This window comes from Leucopleurus acutus (genome assembly GCF_964270905.1).
Source record: "Leucopleurus acutus genome assembly, chromosome: 4".
NCBI classification, from domain to species: Eukaryota; Metazoa; Chordata; class Mammalia; order Artiodactyla; family Delphinidae; genus Leucopleurus; species Leucopleurus acutus.
In genome coordinates this window covers 18,775,211-18,799,490 of record NC_139146.1, presented here as the reverse complement: position 1 = coordinate 18,799,490, position 24,280 = coordinate 18,775,211, and the positions used below count along the sequence as shown (strand labels likewise).

Genomic DNA, 24,280 nt, shown 5'->3' with positions numbered 1-24,280 from the left:
AGCAATGCCTGGAGACATTTTTGGTTGTCACGCCTGGAAGGGTGCTATTGGCATTTAATAAGTAGAGGCCAGGGATGATGCTACAGTGCACAAGATACCTCCCTAATCCCTCAGCAAAAAATTTTCTGACCCTAAATGTTAGAAGTGCTAAGGTTGAGAAACCCTACCAACTTGATAACTAGCTAAAGACAAGATGTTTAAAAGTGAAGAGTAGAATATTCATCCAGATCTGTGGAGAGCACTGATTTTTTAAAATCACCTTGTACCAGGTGATAGCCTGACAAGAATGTAAACCTAAAAATGATAAATTTAGGCCACTATTGTATAGCCCAACCTGGACATAAGTTTAAGTACAATGTTTTTTTCTGGCATGTCGAAGGCGTACTGATAGTTGACCAAACCAGGAGGAGACTGATGGGAAATATGTAAGAAAAAAAATGACTTAACAATATCCTCTGAATTACATCCCCTCCATTCCCCTGAACGAGCAAAACTGATCAGGAAACGTGGAGAAATTAGTTAACCGTTGCTACAGCTTCCCTCTGAACTAAGGCCCAGATATCTAGACCTGTTTGAAACGTTGGAAAACCCAAGGCCCCATTCCTCAAACTGTTTTGCCCAATGGACCCTAAAATCTGTCACTGGAGATTTATTTCTTTGGCGTTAACACTTTCCGGACGTTTCTAAAATGCAAAACAGTCTGCTCTCCGTATCCGAGGGTTCCCTATCTGCGGAGATGAGGGTCAACAGTGCTGCGCCACGTTCCTCGAGGGACTTGAGGCTCCATGGTTGTTGGTACCTGCGGGGGATCCTGGAACCGGCCCCCCACGGATACCGAGGGAGGAGGGTCCCTCTGGAAGGAAGAGTTCAGCAGCGTTCGGATTTTACCGTTTAGCGTGGATTAAATTGCGTGTGCAGTTTCTTCCCCAAAACCTGACCAGGAGGACTGGAGTTGGGGGAGCTGTGAAGGCTGTGGCATGAATGTGGGGCGCTGGTTAGGGGCGGGGGCCGTAGCTCAGGTTCTGGAGAGGACACGGGGCGGGGCGGGGCGGGGCGGACGGCGGCAGAAAGGAAGGGATCAGACGCCTGGACGCCCGTGTTTCCAGCTTCACAGTGTTGCTGAAGATCACCTGTGCTTCTCACCTGGGTTCTCTCTTGAATTGCTTTCACAAGTTGCCTTTGAAAAGGCAACTTTCCTGCACTTTTCTTAAAATCCTGGAATAACCTGTGTTTGACACGAGAGTCTTGCTAAAAGCATGATAAAAACAAGGACGGAGCCTGTGCTTACCCGCCCCCCCCCCCCCGCATGCGCGGTGCACACCCACCACCTTCCCTTCGGCGTCCTGGATGTTTTTACAGGCCCCTTCCAAATGCCCATGGCAATGGGTAACGTTAAGTGTATGCTCTAAAGTAGTGAACCACGTGAGAACATTTTATCCCAAGCAGCACGTACAACATGTGGTGGAGTATAGTGAGGGTAAAGTATGCTGCCTGTGTGCGTTTTAGCATCAAATTTATTCCAGATGCTGTTATTTTGGAAAAAATGAAGGTAGTTAGAAGTGCTGGGTCGACCCTTGGGCCTCTCCCAGGAGGGCTTCTCCCAGGAGGGCTTCTCCCAGGAGGTGACTGCCTGCTTGCCCCACTTCTCGGCTTCCAGGCTCCAGAGGACACAGCCTTGAAGAGACTGAGGGACCCGTCCACTCCCATGTGGAGAGGGGATGGGATCCCGGTCTGTGTGACCCCCGTGCCTGTGCCCTGGCACATACTCCATGCAACCCCTCATCATTAAAAACATGAAATTGCGAAATTCAAAGGGAGGCTTCAGGCCTTTTGTGTCACAGATTTTTAAGATATTCTGGGGGGGAAAAAGTTTTTGTTGTTTTCTAAAGGAAGTTTGTATAGTGTAGTAATGATCTGGCTAGATTCTGTGAGTGGATTATTCTCTGTTCATGATTTACGTGCTTTGAGAAAATGCTGACACCTTAAGGTAGGAACCATGACTTCTCCATATAAGTAAACATCATAAAAGGTTTGTATCTTTTACTCTGGGAATTCTCACTAAATGTCAGCTGCTGATGAGAACATTCTGTGTGGACCATCCCGTGGAATAACTCCTCCTGGACCACATGATGTATAAAAGCACGGTCGAGGTTTATAGTTCTCTTGGTGCAGTTAACACATATGTTTAGACACTTGGTCAGTCTTTTAATGAAGATGATTATATATAACAAAATTATATTTGGAAAATATTTTGGAATCTTCAAAGCTGGCTATTAGCTTTTTAAGGATAATCTATACAAAGATGAATCATTTCTCAGGATAATTAGTTTAAAGCTCTCATTATGAATCCTGTTTCCTTTAAAAAGCACCTGAGATTTTTACCACATACAGTGTGATATAAAATTCCTCAGGTATGCTGTGCATTTTGTTCATTCTTTCTTTCGTGGCCAGTACCCTAGAATCCTGAACGCTCTTCTACTTCATCTCCTTTTCTCTTTTTAATTCTGGATTCTGCACCTGGTATTCTACTTAAATCATTCTGGGCCCCAGCAGTCTTCCAGTTCAATCACATGGACTTATCCAATTTGTGGCCCTACTTCTGACACTTGACACCATTGTCTGCCTCTGTCTTCCCGAGAATTCCTTGGCTTCTGTTACACCACATCAACCTGGTTTCCTCTCACCCATCCGACCGTCTTTTCCTCTGGTTTCTCCTTCTTTTGGTCTTTTGCTATAATATTCCCTAAGGCTCTGTCTTGGCACTCTACCCGTCTTTCTGTGTACTCGTGGTCCTTCGGCAGATCAATTATAGTCTTTGTCTCTGATTTCCCACCTCTGTGTTAGTACCGTGTTTCTCACTGCTCGACGGACAGATGCACTGCCACAGCCTCAACTCAACCCACGTAAAACAGACCATAACAGTTTTTTCCAACTAGCACCCTTCCTACCGAATTTGTTCGTAGTGAAATTATCCTTCTAGTCTCCAAAGCTGGACGCCTTGGAGTCTTCCCTACCTCAGTGACTTTTCCTTGCCTTGTCTCTTGGTTTCCCCTGTCCTGTATTTACCTACAACCATACCCTCCCCGACTTTCCCTCTCCAATATGACCTACCTGCTCAGTCTTATTTCCCACTCTTTGCCATCCGCGCTCCCCTGACGCTGCCAGTGCTCTGTGCTTTCACTGTAGTCTCTAATCTGACAGACCCGTCACTGTTACAATGATGGGCTTTTCCACTTGTGATCCTTGTTTTTGGAAAATCCTTCTTTTTCTTATCAATTCTTCTCTCACACCCTCCTCCCACTCCCACCTTTCTCTGGAAAGATCTTTTATGAGTCAGCTCGGTGGTCTTCTCCTTTGTGAAACTTTCCCCAGCCTTCCCAGGGAGAATTAATTGTTTCTATCTCTGCATTTCCCATAGTACTTGGTACATATTCTTCTACGGACTTCATGATTTTGCTTGTAATTGTTTATGTCTCCTGCACTGGGGCTGTGAACTCTGTCCTCTCTGTGTCCACTCAAAGAATGTGTGTTAAGTTCAACATGTACCCAACAAATTAGCCAAGTCTTCTAACTTCCTTTCTGATCGTCTTCTCACATCCTTCTTCTTCTCTTAGCCTTGAATTGGCCGTTAATCCTCTTACCTTACCCCAGTCCTAGGCATGCATCAGGCCCCATTTCTTTCATACCGCCCTGTACCTGTCTTTCCTCTCCTGCATGCTATCTAAACATTCTCTCTAATAGCTTGATATATTTTAACTTCATGTCCCTCAGTTTTACTGGAAATTTCTAGTTGGCAGGGATTTTTAAAAATTCAAATGACATTACCTAGCAGTCCTTTACTCTTTTCTACTCTGAGGTCTGAGACTGCATTTACTCACCCCAGGATCCCCTTGACACCACTGCTCAGTGAATGACAAGGCTGAGGCCCATTGAAGAGGTGCAATCTGTATTGTTGAATGAGCTGGAACTTTAAGTAAATAAGCATGCGTACTTCGGCACGAGGCGTGTAAAATGGATAAATTGATTGTAGCATCACCGTAGTTCCTTCTGCAGCGACACCTTTCACATTATTCAAAGGAAGCAATAAAGGTAAAACACAATCATTTGTTAGGATTAATTTTTATTGTGGAAGATTTTCTTTTCAGCTATTGAATAACATAACATTTCTAGCCAATTCCAGAACTAGTTATAACCCTCTAATTAAAAAATACAGATCTGAGAATTCATACTTGAACCATATACTTTAATCCTTATATCTCTCTCTCTCAAGTCTAAAACCTGTGAATCATTTTATAAATTAGGATTAAGAACTGTCTGGTTCCATTGTTAGCATCTGCTTTGGCTGTGAGGAAATGACACAAATAGTTTCATCCTAATATTCATTCAGATTTATGAGCCAGTATTCATCACAACAATCATAAAACTCTTAAAAGGACAGAAACTGTATGACAAAGTGAGTCATAGTCTTTGTGATGTGGTGTCTGCAAGGGTGGGTGGGAGAGATTGCTGAATGACCAGTCTCATTCTACTGCTTTCTGAGCTGAATCATTTTATAAAGAGAAAACAATTCATGGGTTTACAGATCGTCATAACATAAATAGGAAATGGAAGAGAGTAACAGAGTCAAATAATACCCCCTTTTAAAAAGTTACTTTTTGAAATATAACATTTGATGAACAGTGTTTGTTTTGAATTAGAAATGAAATTATTTACTGCCTAATAACTTACATTTTAATTTAACACCTGCTATATGTCTTCTTTATATATTTTCATTTTTTCTATAAATTATGTTTCTTCTCCCATCTTTTTATTTTTTTTTTAAATTTTTTCTCTCGTGTCATTTGACCTTTCCCTTCTTAGCTATTTCTACCTTTGGCTTATTTGACGTGTGTGTGTGTGTGTGTGTGTGTGTGTGTGTGTGTGTGTGTGTGTGTGTGTGTGTATGTGTATGTATGTAGGGGCAGGTGTCATTATTCACTGGTGGGATGACTACTTGAATTGGATGGGGACTCGAGAAGAAGGTCCCTTTCATCTTGGAAATTCTGATTCTGGGATCAGAATATAATCTTGGATTTTGCATGGTTGGTCCTCTTTTGTTACTTTTTATCTTACTAGAATCAGAAATTTGGAGAGCCTCTCTCAGTCAAATTTAATCTTTAATCTTTAAATGTAAGATTGATTAATCTTATCTCCTTATCTTCTTTGAGGCAAAGCATTTGTCAAAACAATTATGTGAAAAGAGAAATATTCTGAGTGTGTTTCTTAGTTTTAGAAGTAGTTCTTATATACTTATCTTTATACATTACTCTAAATGCAGCAGTTTAGTAATGGGAATATAATGCAAGTAAAATTGGGAAGCCAATCTTGCTAACTGGTTTAGTAGAGCACAGTAGTATATGAAGAAGGCATATACAACAAGTGTTAAATTAAAAAATGATGAATTACAGCAACACCTTCGGCTGTGACCAGGTGGGGAAAGTGAGACACAGACTGTTTTGGAGGGAGGGTGTTAAAGCTTGAGGGGTCGATGGGATCTGTCCAGCCTTAGGGAGATTAGGCACCATAATGACTAGGCAAAGTCCCTGTGCCATCATAGGGGAAGGGTCAGTTGTTTGACCTTCACCTCTGTTCTGTATTCCTTGGACCTTGTTACTTTCTGAGTGGTTTTTCAATGAATGAATGAAATTCTTGAGAACATGCTCTATGTCAGCTTTATGAACAATATGTTTAATCTTATTACAATCTTATGAAACAAGTATCATTTTCATTTTACAGATAAGGATAGGGTTTTTGCTGTTGGCTTTTCAAAACACGATCTCTTTGTTTGCGACAAGAAGTAATTGTGCCTTCCATACTTCTTAGTGTTTAGAATTCAGTTCATGGCCAGAATTCCAGATGGATGGTGTAGCAGAAATTTGAACAGAATTAGTGATTTTAAAAAATTATTTAAACTCTTCCCAGAGCCTTTACCACGTCTAGCAGAGTTAGCCTCTGTCACCTTTTCTCCCACCCCTTGCTTTATTGCGTTCTTTTTTGTTTAGAAAGTATTTCTGTCATGATTTATTATGAAACAGCTCTTTAATATTTAGGGGTTGTTTTCTGAAGCACTCAAAGATTTTGAAATGGCATATTTAATTTAAAAAGTAAAATAGAAAGAGTAGGACGTAATTAAGGATAAATACTGTATAAGAATGGAATGAACCTCAGAGATGGGGTCTGGAAGATTAAGATACAGAATAAGCGAAAGCATGCAGAAAATGCAAAGAGAATAACTAAAAGGATGTTTAAAAATTACAGTTAGACCCTTTCAGGGAAATTCACGGTAGGCTCCCTCTTTAAGGACATGTGGTGTAAGATTAAAAAAGCAACCAAAAGAAAAAAAGCAGATGTACTTGGACCTATTTTATTTTAATCTTCTTCACCAAGTGAGATTTTCAGTCAACCAATAATTGTTTGGATGTCTAGTATGTGAGGAAATAAAGACCAAGATAAGACAAAAAGATACAAAGAAAGTGCTTAGCCAGACACATCTAGAAATGTGTCTAAAATGAAAAATGAAACTCCTTTTTCCTTGGAATCACTTGCCTCCCGTTTTTGACTCCCCTATATTTTAAAATATAAAATATATTAAAAAAAATTTCTTGCCAACCACGCCCATCTCTTGGAGTCAATTTCTACTCTTCATTTTCCTCAATCCTCCCATCCCTTTCTCGGGCCCTGTGCATTCGGTTCTGCAGTGTCTTTTACACTCACGCTGGCCTCTGCATTGTTGCCACAGCTGCTCTAGTTCTGTCCCTGACTGTTGCCAATGGCTTCTAGCCTTTCCCATCTGTGTAAGTTTGCTAGGGCTGCCATAACAAACTACTGTGGACTGAGTGGCTCAAACAACAGAAATTAATTTTCCCGTAGTTCTGAAGCCTAGAAGTCCGAGATTAAAGTGTCTGCAGGTTTGGTCTTTCTGAGGCTTCTTCTCGGCTCACAGACAGCTGCCTTCTTGCTGCCCTTTCATCTCTCTTTGCACACATACAAACCTCCTCTTCTTGGTTCAGGTTTGGTTAGGGCCCACCCTAATCGACTCATTTTAATTTAATCACCTCTTCAGAGGCCCTATCTCCAAATAGTCATTTTCTGAGGTACTGAGGCCTAGGGCTTCAACATATGAGTTTGGGGCAGCGGCGGGTAGGAGATACAATTCAGCCCATAACACATCTAATCAACCGGATATTGTTCTTTGGCAGAGTAATCTTTCCGGAGAGCAGCTCCGATCTTGTTATTCCTCTCCTCAGAGAAACATGGACTCGAAACAGTCCAGTCCCCTGGTACACACATCGCTTACAGATGTGGGCACTGTTAAAAGTCTATGAGAATGACAGAGAATAGGAAAGTTACCAGCAGATGAGTGGTTGTCTTATATATCAAAAAGTGGGATAAAGCTATTTTCCGGAAACTCTATATAGGTAGTAAGCTTGATGTAGTTCCTTGAAAAAAAAAAAAATTCCAAGAGTCTTGAGAATACTGAGAAAAGAAAATAACACAGAAAGTAGTAAATAGGGTGATATATAATGAGAGAGTAGTAACATACATAGGCTTGATATGTTCATTTCAGTGGAATATCAGACTAAACTTCTTATAATAACCTTCTACAAAAGAAATACATTTTCTTTGGGAGAGAGTCTAGAGTTTTTCATGTTTGGGTTTCTAAGGCCAGGCTAAGGACTGTATCACTTTTAATGAACTGGAAGTATGCTCTCCCTCTAAAAGGTAAAAAATTGAAGATAAATTGGTGATATGAATTTATTATCATAATCTAAAAGTATTCTTAATAGACAGCTGACTCTGTTTTCCAATTACCACCCAAACGTGAAGCTTTAGATTCTTATTCTGATTCAGGGTTATAATTTTTGCTAGACCTTCCACCCAACTTTTAACGGCAGTGTAGCTCACATCCCCATACAGCAGGAGAATTCACGTAGTGATTTACACGTATGTTTTGCAGCTCAACTAATTTTTCTTGGAACGCATTGCAGGAAGTTACATTACTCAAAAAGTAGATAGTCTTTGAGTGTTTTAATGAGATTAGGGTGAAAAAAACCCAGTTGGGATATCTATTTGGTTATACCTATGTTGAATATTTTCCAGACTTAAATTATTTTTGGCCGTGCTTAATGATGTAGGACTGTAGAGCTTTTGTGTGGTAGAATTCTGGAGACTCTTGGCGTTGCCCATGGTATCACCTCCAGAAGTGATTGGCTATTCCTTGTAGGCACCTCTGTTTTCCTAGAAGGAGCCTAATGCTCACTGTGGCTGACAGTTAAAGCACATGGTTCTTTACAATTCAGCCCATAGGCCAGAGAGCAGCACTTTTTTAAGGTCCTGCTGTGGGAAATAATATTTATGGAGGCCTGACTCAAGGATCTATAGTACATCTTTCCTCCGGGTTGTGGATTTTAACATGGGTGGTCCATGGACAAGCTTCAGGTTTCCATAATCTCCTGAAAATAGATGCAAAACATTATCTCAGGGTGTTGTTTCTGAGGAGAAGATACATAGCATTTTATCAGGTTCTCAAAACGTTGTCCATGGTCCAAAATATGTTAAGGATACTACCACTAATAACTAAGGTATATCTTCTAATTAACCTGACCATCAGCGAGGGAACCAATTTGAATACGTTGGTGTGAGACTGTAGTTTATGGTAAACGATTTTCAAAAGTAACATCTCTCTGAAACTGGTGTCTGTGTTAATTCTAAGAAATATGTAAAGCTGCTGTTTATCTCATTACATAGTGTCCCCTCTGAGGACTCCTGAGAGAATTTCTCTGTGGTAACCGTGTCAGGACTAGTTACGCTTCTCCTTAGTGGCCAGTTTGTTCTAACCTTATGGACTCCGGGAAACTTGTTATGGCTACTGGCTTATAGAAAGCCGAATATGTGGTGTGCTTCTAGCAAGTATAGTGATGTCAGTCCTGGCTTCACCAATTTTTAACTCTTTTTTCTATTTGCCTTATTAAAAAGCCATCTTTAAAGTTTCTGTTTGTTTGGTTTTGGTCTTGGTATCTTGTCAATATCTTTGTAACTCATCGTAAATATTAAGTTGTACCTCAATAAAAATAATGTATTTTTTGATTTGCCATTTTAACCACAAAATTTCTACTATATTGTCACATATAGCATTGGGTGCTGGGGATTAAAAGGCAGATAATGTAGGCACCTACCACCTGAAACTAACACAATACTTTAAGTCAATTAAAATTGAATTAAAAATATTTTAATTCAATTAAAAATATGTAGGCCTCTGCCCCCTAAGGTGTATATTGTCCGGCAGGACAAGAAAGAGATGTAAGTCAGGAAAAAAAAAAAAAGAGATGTAAGTCAGTAAGGACACTGAAATGTTACGCTGCTTTGCTCGTGTTGTGTCCTGGGGGAAGAGTGAGATCGTACTACGGAGGACGGTAATTCTACAGGGAAGTCAGAAAAGGCTTCAGACAGGAGGGACTGCTGGCCTGGGTGTTGGGAGGCAACTAGGTGTTGCCTGGCAGCTGACTGTGTTATCTAATTGCCACCAAAAAGTGATGCTTTAGGTCCTTATTCTAAACAGAGTTAACAGTTTTTGCTAGACCCTCTATACCACTTTTAACAGCAGTATGGCTAACATTCCCATACAGCAGCAGAATTCATTTGGTTATTTATATATGTTTTGCAACTCAACTAATTTTTCTTGGAAGACTCATAAGGGCATGCAGGCCAAGGAAGCAGCTCCAGGTTTGGTATGCTTTGGGAACTGCAAACATTTTGGCATGGCCAGAGTGTAGGGTTATAGTAAGAGGTAAGGCCAGCCACGTAGGAAGGGCCAGGATTCTTTTTTTTTTTTTTTTAATTGAAGTACAGTTGATTTACAAAGTTGTGTTAGTTTCTGGTGTACAGCAAGTGATTCAGTGGTACATACACATATATCTATTTCTTTTTGGATTCTTTTCCCTTATAGGTTATTACAAAATATTGGGTATCATTCCCTGTGCAGCATATCTTTGTTGTTTATCCACTCATTTTATAAGAGTTTGCATCTGTTAGTCCCAAACTCTCAGTCCAACCTTCCCTCGCTCCCTCTCCCGCTTGACAACCACAAGTCTGATCTTTATGTCTGTGAGTCTGTTTGTTTCATAGATAAGTTCATTTGTGTCATATTTTAGATTCCACATGTGAATGATATCATATGGTATTTGTCTTTCTGACTTTGCTTAGTATGATGATCTCTGGGTCCATTCATGCAGCTGCAAATGGCATTATTTCATTCTTTTTTATGGCTGAGTAATATTCCATTATATATATATATACCACATCTTCTTTATCCATTCATCTGTTGATGGACATTTAGGTTGTTTCCATGTCTTGGCTATTGTAAACAGTGCTGCTATGAACACAGGGGTGCATGTATCTTTTCGAATTATAGTTTTGTCCTGATGTATGGAAGGGCCTGGATTGTGATGGACTTTGTAAGCCATGCTAACAATTTGGTCTTTATCCTCAAGGCAGTGGGGAGTCAGTGAAAGAGTTTAATCATAAGAATAAGAATATCAGATTTGGGCTTTTGTAAAATCACTCAGGCAGGTGTGTGGGGTGGATCGAAGGGTATAAGGCTGGGAGTAGGGAGGAGAGTTAGGAAATGTATTGTGGTGATCCAGTTGAGAAACGTAGCTCTCTTACATCACTGTCTGGCACGTCGTAAGTGAGGTACATACATCAGAAGAGAAGGGTCTCCATTTTGTCAAGAGAAAAAAGGAAATTATTGGACTTCTGTCCAGGCCAGAACCCAAGATGGCTGTGCTCTTGTTGAGACATACTGGCTGTCATTGCCTCTGTGCCCACCTTGGTCCTCAGCTCTGTATCAGAAATGCTGTTCCTTTGGAAACCACAGCCAGAGAAGAGATGGAGAGGTTCTGGAATAACAACAGTGGTTCAGAGCACCCTTTGTCTCCCCATATTGCTATCTGTAGCTGGTCTCTTCCCATGGTGATGTCCATTTGCCACCATGACACTGGTATTGCCTTGAGTGCAGGGGTCTCTCTTTTTGCTTGTCGGCCCTTTTGATCCCTGGGAGCTTTGAGTCTCATTTGGAACTTGTGAAGTCCCTGTATTTGGGGCCAGCACTGATCCACACAGCCAGATTTGCACTCCTCCGCCTTCTCATGTGTCACACCTGGAATGGGATCTGACTCCTGATGTGGGATCAGGAAAGGGCCTGACAGTTCCCCAGCTATACCAGTCAGGAGGCTTGTCTTGGTTCTTACCGTGTTGTCCTCTGTAGGGCTGGCAGCCCTGTGAAGAGCCGAAGTTCCAGCATCATCTGCCTACAAATTATTACATTGGCCTGTCTTCCTGCTTGTCACTCCTGTCTTCAGCCAGGGCAAAGTTCTCCTGATTTGTTTAGACCCTTTTGTGCTTGCAGATCCCCTTGGAGCTCAGCAGCAGAGGACCTTATAGAACCATAGTAGTGGAAAAGGGTCCAGTTTTCCCCTTCTTTCTTTCTTTTTATTTTATTTTGTTTTTGCGGTACGCGGGCCTCTCACTGTTGTGGCTTCTCCCGTTGCGGAGCACAGGCTCCGGACGCGCAGGCTCAGCGGCCATGGCTCACGGGCCCAGCCGCTCCGCGGCATGTGGGATCTTCCCGGACCGGGGCACGAACCCGTGTCCCCTGCATCAGCAGGCGGACTCTCAACCACTGCGCCACCAGGGAAGCCCCCCCCTTATTTATTTCTAACGGTGGAGTGACTGCAGTAACTCCCTTTTCCTGACTGTAGCCTGCAGCCTGCTCTGGGCCTGGGAGCGCTCAGTCTTTCTTCACATTAGGCCTTGCTTTGTGCTGAGGGTCACCTTTTGGCTCCTTCTTCCTGAGACAGTGGAAACGATGCCAGCTCTGTGGCCTCTGCTGTCGGGACTGGGAGTGGGGCTTTGGGTCCCACTGCCTGTGGGTTGCTGGCTTAAGGACAATTCTGTTCATTGGTCAGAGCCCAGGGTCTTTAGCACCAACACAGTGTGACTGAAAGAAGAGAGGGGTGTTGGAGGGGGGAATTAGCCTGTCCCTGCTAGAGGCAGATAAAGAGAGTGAGCTGGCTCTTGAAGCAGGTGCTTTGGGGAGAAGATATACAGCTTTTGATGCAAGAGGAAGATCCAGAAAATTATCATTGAACCTATTAACGGTTATTTCTTTTCCTTGCATTTACAGAAAAACCAAGCCTCTTATTGTCATGTTTTCTAAACCAAATTCATGTGACAGCTTTTTCTGAAACGGAATTAAAAAGATCATTTTGTCTTTGGAAACCAAAAGGAAGTTATTGGAATAACACACAAAAATACCCTGTTTATAAAAATGCACACACACAAAAGAACTGTATACTTATGGAGTAAATAGGTAGGCTAAGAGCTGAAAAGGATGTATATACCAAACTGCTAACTCGTGCTTATAACTTTGGAGAGGGGGCTAGGATTGAGAGAGAAGAAATGAAGGGGAATGTTTACTTCTTCATCTATGTATTTGGAAAATTTTAACAATTCTATATCCACATATTATTTATATAAAGATTTCTGAGAAGGATGAATGGAGTGAGGGAGCAGAGACAGATGGCGGATACTATTCTCTGGGGTATGTGAATATGAAGGGACAGAGAGAGATGAGATGGTAACCAAGAGGCTTCTGTCTTGGGAGGGTGGAGCTATGGGTGGGGTCTTTGGCCATCGGTCACACAGATGGACGCAGCACCCTAGTTGACTGATTGTTGGTGAGCAGTGCCCAGGCCTATGCCTGCCCCCTGGAAGGAATCCACTTCTCACTCCTTCATCCATTCTTTGGCTTATTTCCTCTTAAGCCCCACTCAGATGCATGGCCTTGGTCGTTATCAGTAAAACTTTGCTTTACTTTGCTTTGGGAAATGGTGCTTAATTAGTACTAATTATTTCTAATTCACTGTACATTCTAAGTCAAAGCATACCAAAAATCTAAATCTCAACGTATTCTGCATAATATCGTTTACTTTTTTAAGGTGAATCATAACCGTGTTCTTTGGGAAAGTCCTATACTGGTGCAGCAGTGGGCTGGAAGAGACATGAAGGGACTGGATCAGATCACAGAGGGATGGAGTCAGTTTAATGGAAGCAAGGAGCTCTGGGAAGGGAGGAGACCAGCGCGAGTGCAGTTTGGACTGACCCTGTGGACGGGGTTTGACGTCCGAGCAGCCGTGCTCACTGAAGGTCAGCCTGACTTTGGAGTCTCATCACAGAGGCTAGCCCTGCTGGTGAAGATGTTGCCAAGGGCAACAGCTAAACAGCTGCTTATCTCCTGACCACCTAGCAATTCAATTTGTAGGAGGGACTGAATTAGTCAGGTTCTCCAGAGAAACAGAACCATTAGGAGGTACAGATGAGATAGAGTAGGAGAGGGAAGGAGGGATTTATTTTAAGAAATTGATTCATGTGATTATGGAAGCTGGAAACCTGTTAGGCTGGAGACCCAGAGGAGAGCCAGTGTTGTAGTTCAAGTTCAGAAGGCCGTCTGCTGGCAGAATTCCTTCTTGCTCAGGGAAGGTCAGTCTTTTGTTCTACTAGGCCTTCAAGTGATTGGATGAGGCCACCCACATTATGGAGGACAGTCCACTTTATTCCAAGTCCACCACTTCAGATATAAACCTCATCCAAAAACACCCCTCACAGAAGCATCCAGAATAATGTTTGACCAAATATCTGGGCACCATGGCCCAGCCAAGTTGACACATGACATTAACCACCGCAGGGCCCTTGTTGGCATAAATCCTAGACTGGCCTAAGTGTTCAACCCTGACTTGGACAGGACCCCCTTATTCACAGCGATATCCCAAGGACGTGGGGCGGAGGGTTCCTGAGAGAGGCACGAGACTGACCTCCTCTTCATGCTGAGATCGTTTTGCTTTGGTCCCCACTGAGACCCCAAGGAGGCTCCACCTTCCATGACTGGTGCTTGCCAGGGAACACGGAGGCTAGCTTCTCTCTCCTCCCCCCCTTCTCCCTCCTCTCCTCCCTTTTCCTCTTCTAAATTGAGATATAATTGACATACAGCATTGTACTAGTTTTAGTTATACAACATAATGATTTGATATATGTAGATATTATGAACTGATCACCCCAGTAAGTTTAGTTAACATCTATCATCTCACACAGATATAGATTTTTTTTTCTTATGATGAGAACTTTTAAGATCTACCCTTCTAGCAACTTTTAATTATACAGCACAGTATTGTTAACTATAGTCACTGTACCATACATTACATCCCCAGGACTTAATTATCTTATAATTTGAAGTTTGTGCATTTACACCTCCTTTACCCATTTTGTCCACCTTCCTAGCCCCCCGGCTCGGCAGTTGATTAATCAATCTGTTCTCTGTATCTAAGAGTTTTTTTTTTTAGAGTCCACATATAAATGATATCATACAGTATACATCTTTGTCTGACTTATTTCACTTAGCATAATGCCCTTAAGATCCACCCAAATGGATCAGGATTTCCTTCTTTTTTATGGCTGAATAATATTCGTGTGTGTGTGTGCATGTGTGTATTTCACATTTTCTTTATACATTCATCCATCAATGATGGACACAAGTGGTTTCCATGTCTTGGCTCTTGTAAACAATGCTGCAGTGAACATGGGTGCAGATTTTCTTTTTGAGTTAGTGATTTCGTTTTCTTTGTATAAATACCCACAAGTGGAATTGTTGGATCATATGGTAGTTTTATTTTTAATTTTCGGAGGAACCTCTGTACTGTTTTTCATTAGCTTTTTTCTTCTGGTTCTCTTTTCCTTCCCCCCAACACACGTGAGTTAGTTTTGCTTCCTTAGGATTTCTGAAAACAAGAATAATGATCCTATTCCAGAAGAAAGGATATTATTAAAATCAACAAACAAAAAAGGATTCCCAACAAGTCAGAGTAATACTTAATGTGGAGATGTTTGAGGCTGTCGCCTGTGGTCACAGATAACATCACTGCTGTCCCTGGTCTCCACCAGCTGCCAGATACTCCACAGGCTGCCCTGCTTGTCCCTCATCACAGAAGTGAACTGGGCCTCAGATGCCTGTTTCTGAGGACCAGACAGCAGAGGGCAGTTGAGGCTGCAGTCTGATTGGGTAGGTGTTAGTTTTTTTTTAAAGTCATATTCTAGTCTGTGATTGGAAACGTCTGTTGCTTCTGTCTTACATCATCCTCAAACTAGCATTGATTAGAAGCAGGGGTATCAGCATAACTAGAGGCACTTCTGTTGTCAGTTGTGTGAGCCTCATGAGAGGTCCAAGATGACACAGAAGTAAGGGAAGGGGGAGATCAGATGCCTTTCTACTTCACTGGCACTGCTGGGAGAGAGCAGGGGATGTGAGGGGCTTTGATTAGGTGCTGGGCCAAGAGCGGGGGAGTTTCTCCATGTACCGCCCGTCTCCCTTATCCGCACCCTGGACTGCTGGGTCTCCTTAACTGGGCCTCTTTGTTTATCTTTATGTCCTCAGGGGCAAGGTGCCTCCCCACTGGGAAGCTGAAAGGCCATGCCAGACAACACCACCAGATACACAGAGATTTCAGTGTGCCGATTTTGTAGCGAAATGGCACGAAATGACAAACCCTCTTTGGTGGCTTAGTTGCTGTTTAAAAAAAAAAAGAGAGAAAGAAAAGACAAATGTGTTCCACTAAATGATGAGCTTAGCTTGGTCAGCACAGTGTGAGTGAATATGTTTTAGGTATGGGAACACTGAGGGACCTCAGGTCTGCGATCTTCTGTTTTTCTTTGAAGCAGGAGGCAGTGTTATCTCTGGGAGGGAGGTATGGCTGTGGGCTGGGCCTGTAGAGCCAGCTCTAAGTCTTACGGCTGCCGTAGAGAATGGGAGAGGACAGAGACCGGGATGTGCCCACAGTCGCTCATGGCTCACTTGAGGCTGGAGACCCACATTCATAACAACACCAGTCTGGATGGTTGTGTTACTTCCGGGGACGTTTCCACTGTGTAGGTTCAACAGCGCAAGTGCAGGAGTGGAGAAGCCAGATGGCTATATTGATCCCAAAATTGGAGCTTCGATTGCAGAAGTGCGAGAAAGAAAAAGCAGAACTGAGTTATGCCCCGCAGAGCTCAGAGTGATAAGGAGGGAAGCCCAAGAGGCTACGGACAGGTAGATAACTAAACCTGACTCCACCATTTAAGTCAAAGCGGCTGAAGGACCAGCCGAAGGAAGTGAGGTTATACCATGTCGGAGTTTGAGATGAAGCCGCTCTCGAGTGATGGCATGGCCATGAGAGTGGTGAGTGCAGGTTGCTAGACTCGTTGTTGGTGGGTCTTCTGCATGAACGGTGCCATCTCTCTAGATGACGGCAAGGGATGCGGGGTGCCTAATTCCAAGGTCTTCAGTGAGTGACAGTGACGGTCAGTGGATAGCACTGACAAGGAGGAAGAGAGGGTATGGACCTTGAAGGATGAAAGACTTTAGTGTGGTCGTGGGAAATTTATATCATAGCTGCCGTTGCAGGAAGCCAGAAAACAGCTGCATATGCTAAGAGGGGAGAGGCCGGATTCCAGTGGAAAATGGCTCTTTGGAAGAATTGGCTGGACCCCAGTGTGCTTAGCTCCCAGTGGTGTTGCAATGGCCTGTGATGACCAGCAGCCCTTAGGGTTTGCGTGTTGCAAGGGGGAGAGGTCTGGGTGGGGTAAGGAAAACATCTTTTGGTCAAAGCAACTGTTTCCTATTTTTCAAAACATCGGTGTGGGGACAGGTCATCTGCAAAGCACCTTCCTGGTTTAAAAGTTCTTTCCACGAATCTGAAAAAATGCACGTCAGGAGTTTGATCCCTTGTTATTGTCCAGCTGGAAGAATATGCCTAGATTCTGAATAATCTTTTCTTCATGTGAAAATCACCGTTCCCATAGAGATAGAAAGTAAAATACTTTAGAAATTCTTGGAGGGGGGAGATAATTTCAGTAAAAGGTATGAGTTGAACAAAGTGAGCTGTACTTTGTGTCTGGTCTTGGAACAGTTTACTTGGGAGGGCGACTCCCTTCCATGCCTGAGATAAGAGGTTTCAATTCAGAGCATCTCAAGAAGAATCACTTTCTGTGCCTAAAGCCTTTCCTATTCCTCTAAAAATAATGTCGAGATAATGGTGGATGCCTTTATAGATGTCTGATTTTTTTTCCTCTTTTTGGTAACCTCATATATCTTTTGGAGGAAGCAGAAAGGATAAATGAAATCAGGGGAGCAGACAGGGCAAGAGAGGTAGAAAGTGAAGAGGGAAAGGAAGAAAGAGAAGAAAAACAAACACACACCCAGGAATATGCAAGAGAAGATTTAGGTTGAAACAGACTTTCATATTCAAAACTCCTGAGTAATTAGTTTTGTGGGCTCTTGGCATTCTCTTCAGAGAGGTATTCCAACTCTGGGAAGGAGAAAGGAGCAAAAGAAAACAAAATGATGACTTTCCGTGGCACAGAGAAAGGAAATACATTCAACAATTATGATTCTAGGCTCCTTTTTTGGGATCGAAGTGTGAGTACTAGAGCCAGATGCTATTTGCTTTGCTATTTGGGTACTTTTGTGACTTTTTTTTTTTTAAACTTTATAAACTATAGCAATTAACTCTTTGTCTTTTTATTATGAGGAATAAGAAGACACAGTATAAGAAGATTTTCTTTGGGGAGATAAATTCCCTTACTTCTTGGTATTTTTCTCGATTCGCCGGTTTTCCCCCTACCCTCTCCATCATCACACAACTCATTGCTTGGAACAAGGCACAGTTTCAGTGTTATTTCAACCAGCTATTTCTTGAAGAATGGCAGATGAGAAAATAATAGAGTGACATGCTTCTCAGGGCAGTTTGGCTCTGCAGCCAGCAAGAGAAGGAGGGTTAGGACCGCTGACTTTTGACCCTGGGTCCTTAGGTGATCTTGGGCAAAGCCATCCACCAACCTGGGACTCTGCTTCCTTATCTTGAACTGAAAAGTCTGCACTAGATGATTTCCAAGGGCCAAGCGCTAAGGATTTTTGACTCAAATTCTGCTGGAGGGTTTTGACAATCGGTTTTGGGGAAGGGCTGATAATATCATCAGAAATAGGCATGGCCAAAGGAAAAACGTGTGAACCCAGAAAACAGGGCACTTCGTGTCAGGCGTGTCCCTGGAGATGGCCAGTGATGATCTTAAAGCAAAAGACATATGGGGGCAACCAGTGACTGTACACGTGGCTGTAGGGGACACCTGCTGTTACCAGAGTTCAGTGCAGAGGAAGAACGACAACAGGAGCTGGCTTTCTAAATAGGGGCTAGATTTGATTCACTCCCTAACTAGACTGTGTTGAACAGCTATTGAAATCAGAGAAAAATGCAAAACTGTAATCAAGTCGTTGTTCTTTCTGCCCTGGTCCTACCCTCGGCCCCCTCTCCCCTTTATTCTCACTCCTCTGTTAAGGTCATTCTTGTCTTCCACATTTGTGCAGGCAACAGGTAGACCTGGGTTTAGGTCTCAGCTGTGCCTTTCTAGTTGTATGATCTTGGGTGAAATTACTTCATTTCTTTAAATACCAGTTTCCTCATTTGCCAAGCAGGGATGCTAGCTAAGAATAGCCACCGTGTTAATAATGTTGTATTGATATGTCAGATAGTAAGCCCTTAGTGAATGTTAGCTGTGACTGCTGTTTACTGTTCCTGAAGCTCCCTTTTATAGACTTATATCTCGTCTGTCCTCCAGTGCTTGAGAAATCTATTGCTGTGTAACAAACATCTCAAAATTTAATGCTCTAAAGTCACCATTTATTATTTCTCATGATTCTGTGTATGGACTGTAGTTCAGCTGGATGGTTCTTCTGCTAGCGTAGCAGCGGCAGTCAAATGGTGGCTGGAACAGGAATACCTAAAATGGCTTTACTTAGGTGCCTGGTGCCTTGGCAGGGTAACTGAAACTCCAGTGATGTGTTCCTTTCTCCACGCGGTCTCTCCATGAGACTAGCTTGGGCTTCTTTACCTAGAGGCTGGATCGCAAGACCAGAGCTCTCGTCTGTAAGCACTGTTCACGTCATGTTTGCTAATGTCCCATTGACTAAATTCAGGCAACATGGCCCAAGACTAGAGTCAATATGGGAGGGGCCACACAAGGTATGACTATCAAGAGGTGTGGTTCACTGCAGCCACCAAAATAAGTCTCTACCACATCCAGTTTCCAAACCCCTACTGTCTGGAAAACAACTTCTCTTGGATGTCACTCTGTAAGCTTGAACGTAACTAATTCACTTCCAATCAAATAAGCAGTTCATCGTTCTGCCTGATGAGCAGGAAGCTGGTGCTGGATCATAAACTGGATATCCTCCTTTTGTCAACTTTCTTCCCAAATTACTCCATCATTTTTCCTTATTTCCAAGTTGAAAACCTAAACATAACTTTTCCCCCCTTCTTGTTTCTGTTTTTTACCAAAATCCAGACTTCATGAAACCCTGGTGTTTACTCCTTTGTTCTCTGTCCTCACTGCCGCTTTCAACGTGCATATCCTTATTATCTTACACGTGTATGGCTGCAGTAACTTTTTTTTTTTTTTTTTTTTTTTGTGGTGTGCGGGCCTCTCACTGTTGTTGCCTCTCCCTCTGCGGAGCACAGGCTCCGGACGCGCAGGCCCAGCGGCCATGGCTCACGGGCCCAGCCGCTCCGCGCCATGTGGGATCCTCCCGGACCGGGGCACGAACCCGCGTCCTCTGCATCGGCAGGCGGACTCTCAACCACTGCGCCACCAGGGAAGCCCCCTGTATGTTCTCTTATATTGAATGGAGAGAGATGCAGAAGGCAGTTCCATGAATTATCTTCACCATTAAAAATAGACATTTGTTCAGCACTCAGTACATGTGCTCTAGACGCTGACCGAGGCGGGGATGAGTGAGGCTTACTTAGCTAGTTGCACGGCACAATGAGAGCACCTGTTTCTTCTGTAGGTGGAGAGTATAAAACATGTTAGGAACATGGGAAGAGAAACCTATTACATTTTTTATTTTTTAGATCTATAAAGCTTTTGGGTCAGATAAAAATTTAAAAATTGGACTTTGAAAGAATAACTTCCTGTTCATATGAGGGAACAACATTATAAAGTGATAAACAGAGAGAGGCATTAACCTGAGGAAGTTGAACAGGCATATTCAGTTAATCTCTGACATTAATTTGATACTGTTCCTTTCCATTCCAGAGGCGTCGTATTTTTGTGAAACCAGCGATAGTATTTAACCTCAGTAATTGAGATGTCGCCTACGGAAATGGCAGACATACTGGAAGAATCTCTCCCACTCCGCCAACTTTCAGCCACAGTTTCAAATACCCTATTTCAAAGAACTGAACTCCAGAGTAGTCCACTTAACTTTATGAACCTGGACTTCAAGGCAGCTGCGTTCTTTGGGGTAGAGCCATGCTCTTCTCTTACTGTGACCCCATTATTCCTTTAAAGTTATTCCGTTAACTTCCCAGCACAGCCGAAGAAGGGGCCCTGTTTCTTTCTTGGAGACTTTCAGGCAGAGGGGCCGTTTCCAGCTTCCTACTGAGTCCACCCAGCTATGTCATGCAGGGGATGCAGGGGAGAGCTTTCCTTGGGAGGGCCTCCTCAGAAGTTTTGGAGATGGGCCTCGAGCTCTTGGCTGCCATCAGGGTTTTCCAAAGTGGAGGCCGCAGTAAAGCTCGTCATTGACCGAGAGACGTGCCGCCCAGGCTATTTTCATGAGGGTCAAATAAAACTCTCTTGTCTTAAGCCTGCTTTGAAAGGTGTTTTCCTAATGATTTTACCAGTCAAACAGAATGACTGTGTGGAGAGTGCAGTTAAATAGCTGCAACGCTCTGGGAAGCCCCCCTCCTCCACCCTGTGCCCCCCTCGCCTTTCCCCCGAAGCTCCTCCTTTCCCAGGCACACACTTGCTGCTCTGTTTTCTGTTCTGGAGCTGCCTGAATTGTGTGATGTTTGAGGATGAATGTGAACTCCTCAATCCAGAAAGAAGTGCCAGGAACACAAATAGCTAATTGGCATATTCACCCCTAGGGCAGGCGCGGGACCAGCCAAGCTGGCTGCATTATCTCCGTGGGGCGCTTAGCTTTGAGAGACACCTCAGCTCTCTCAGATCATCCAAGAAGCATTTCCAAAAGGTAGAAAGAATCGCCAAGAAAAGGCTGTAATCAGGAGGTGCTCTGTCTCTTGGGTATGTTGGATTGGTTGCAGAAATACTTGTTTGAGGCAGTTTATACTTTTGCTATTACTCTCTATCTGAGCTTCTTGTGATTTCAGGGCACTCTGGCCAGGTTAATAGCCTTTGAAACAGGGATTTCAGATTGGTGATCCACAAGCCAAATTCCAGTCACAACTCTGTGTGTGTGTGTGTATATGTGCGCACGCACGTGCAAGCACCTGGCCGGTACTGAGTAGTGGCTGCCCCATCGGTTGGGAGGGGTATATGTTCTATGGTTTATCACGGTCCCCACTATTCCCTGCTTCTCCTAACCTTATCACCAGGGTGCTTCTCTCTTGTCTGTTACTCACATGGTCCCTGTAGGCCTTTGAGTTTGCTACCCTGCTTTTAGTACAAGTATTTGCAGTACTCCTTGAATGCTCAACTCTTCACTCTGAGACAAACCAAAGGAGTTGATAAGGATTTTTCAAGAATTGATATATATTATAGAACTAAAATTTAGAAACATCAGCTGTTATTTTTCAGTGAAAATAGTTTTCAGCCTATAGCAGGGGCTGCCCCTGACTGAAGATGTGTCTGACTTTGAACAATTTGGTCCATATTAGACTGTTGACTTCCTCAGGGGCCTGTCTGCCGCTGGTCTCCTCAGACAACAGAGCAGCAATTCTGAAACCCGGTGCTTCCACCTCCAGCTTCGGAAGGCCTCTGCTGGAAGACGTCTTCTCATAAAGTAGCACAGATGCCGGCCCCAGGAGCCGGTGCACATCCTGTTTATTCAGTAACATTATAGGAAATGTGAAGAAATGGGAAGTGACCACATGTTCTGGGGTCACCAGAGCAGTTCTCAGCATTCTTTTACTGATTAAAAATGTAATGCTCAAAAAAAAAAAAAAAATGTAATGCTCTATAACATTCAGCTATCTGAGGCATACAGGATCTTTCTGTCTTGTCTTTATATAACCTTTACATGACCTCCTTCCACCGCCTAACTTTTTAATATGGCCACAAACAGGTAGCAAAAGTGGTATTTGAACTTCATCCTTCTTTCCTCTGCCTGCTGTTCCCTCACCATCTAATGGGAGTATTCAGAGGCTATGAATAGAGAATGGAAGAAATTGAGAACCCATGGTGGCACAATAGCCCATAGACCATGTAGTGAGCCTCTGAATAATTGAGAATCTGATAAGTAGAATAAGCGATCAAAAAAAAAAAGAATTTTCAAACAGTGATTCATCTTAGAATCATTTCATATTTTCCCCATGACTGTTAGAGTAAAATCATAAAAATGGAGTGTTAACTGAAACTTTGCATCAGATCTTTGTACTGTGTTGTATCGTGTTTTATTCCATGAGCCCAGATAGGACTGCACTCATAGTGAGTGAACAAGTTGTAGAATGGAAAAACCTGCATACATTGGAGGCAAATTATTTGGTCTATGGGCTGTTCCACCTGTGGGTTCTCAATTACGTCCATTTCTATTCTGCCATGGAAACGGAACTTAGAGTAAAAATAATATCTAGAGGAGTCTATCTTCTTTACATTACTTGGCTTTTTTTCTCTCTTAAATAATTCTTTGTATCTTAAAGCATATATTTCAAATATTGACTATTAAACTAGATGAGATTTTGAACTAGTTGGTTGATATTTTTAAAATCAGTTAAAAAAATTTTTGAGGTAATTTTAGATTCACATACAGCAATTCGATGTCCCCTTTGCCCAGTTTTCCCCAATTGTAACATCTTGCAGTACCTTTTACAGTATCACATCAGGATATTGACGTCGACACAGCCAAGACACAGAACACTTCCATCATCACAAGGATTCCTCAGGTTGCCCTTTTATAGCCACACTCATTCCCCCAATCCCACCTCTGGCAACTGCCAATCTATTCTCCATTTCTGTAATTTTGTGGCCCCCTTATTTTTAGAACCATTTCTCCCACAGCTGGTCTCTGGGAAGAAAATAGCCTTTAACACTTACGTAGGGCTGAGGACTTTTTGTAGGTGGAAGCTGGTACTTGTTTATACCTGTGTGCCCTCAGAGTTGACTTGGGGTTCTATGCCAGGAGACAGCGTCTGGTCCTGAAATCCAGCTCACTAAGATGTCGCTACTGCGGCCATTGCCAGAAAATGCCCCTGCCAAAGGTTGACAGAAGTTTCCCTCCTGAATTACACACCGCTTCAAAGCAGGCCAAGAAATGACCTGGGTGGGAGGCGTTTCTGCACTCTCCCTGACACTACAATAGTCAGATACTGTCTGGGGCCCCTGGTAGCTGTGGAAAGGGTGAGAGGAGGTATTCTGTTTTCTCCACCTATCAAGCTGTTGTGATTGTTTACTGATGGGTGTTGAGACTTTGAACTCTTTCCTTTTCTCTCCGTCTTTGAAGTTCTCTCTGCTGCTCTGCAGCTCTGCGTTAACCCTGTATTGCACTTTGAGCTTCTGGAATGCCACAAGGTGCCAGATAGTCTTTCCCTCTTTCTTGCTATCAGTATGACTTCGTTATTTGATGCCACTTACAAAGTAAAAGCCATTGCCATTGTGTTATTAGAAGAATCAGGAATCGCCTAATGTCTACAGCTGTTCGGGCCTGTGTTACACTTGCTCTTGAGGTAGCTCAGCTACCTCAAACGCTTCCACTTTAGGACATGAAGTATGAGATCCAGTAGAGGAGATATTGGAGAAAATTGATTTCTGCAGGTTTTTATGGATTGGAATTGCTTGTAACAGCCCTGTCTTTGGCATAAATCAACTGTACATTTAAAAAAAATTTTATTGCAGAAATTAAATGATATGGCTTAGACGTAACTGGCGAGAAATTTGGTATTTCAGACATATTATGTTACACTTACTTTTAAAAAAATTTTTATTTGTCTGCGTTGGGTCTTCGTTGCTGAGCGCAGGCTTTCTCTAGTTGCAGTGAGCTGGGGCTACTCTTCTCTCTTGTTGTGGAGCACGGGGTCTAGGCACGCGGGCTTCAGTAGTTGTGGCTCATGGGCTCTAGAGCGCAGGCTCCATAGTTGTGGCTTAGTTGCTCCGTGGCATGTGAGATCTTCCCGGAACAGGGCTCGAACCCACGTTCCCT

At 43.0% G+C, this 24,280-nt stretch overlaps 1 protein-coding gene and 1 pseudogene across 2 annotated transcripts in view; both read left to right on the top strand.

Annotated features, from left to right (window-relative positions):
* The window catches only part of FGF2 (fibroblast growth factor 2), a gene marked incomplete at its 5' end in the record, with an annotated part of 54,061 nt that overhangs the window by 2,238 nt on the left and 27,543 nt on the right, over positions 1-24,280 (top strand). The window lies entirely within an intron of this gene.
* On the top strand, positions 10,816-11,322 carry LOC309960994 (succinate dehydrogenase cytochrome b560 subunit, mitochondrial-like; annotated as a pseudogene). The gene has a single exon. The product of its transcript is annotated as a succinate dehydrogenase cytochrome b560 subunit, mitochondrial-like (transcript).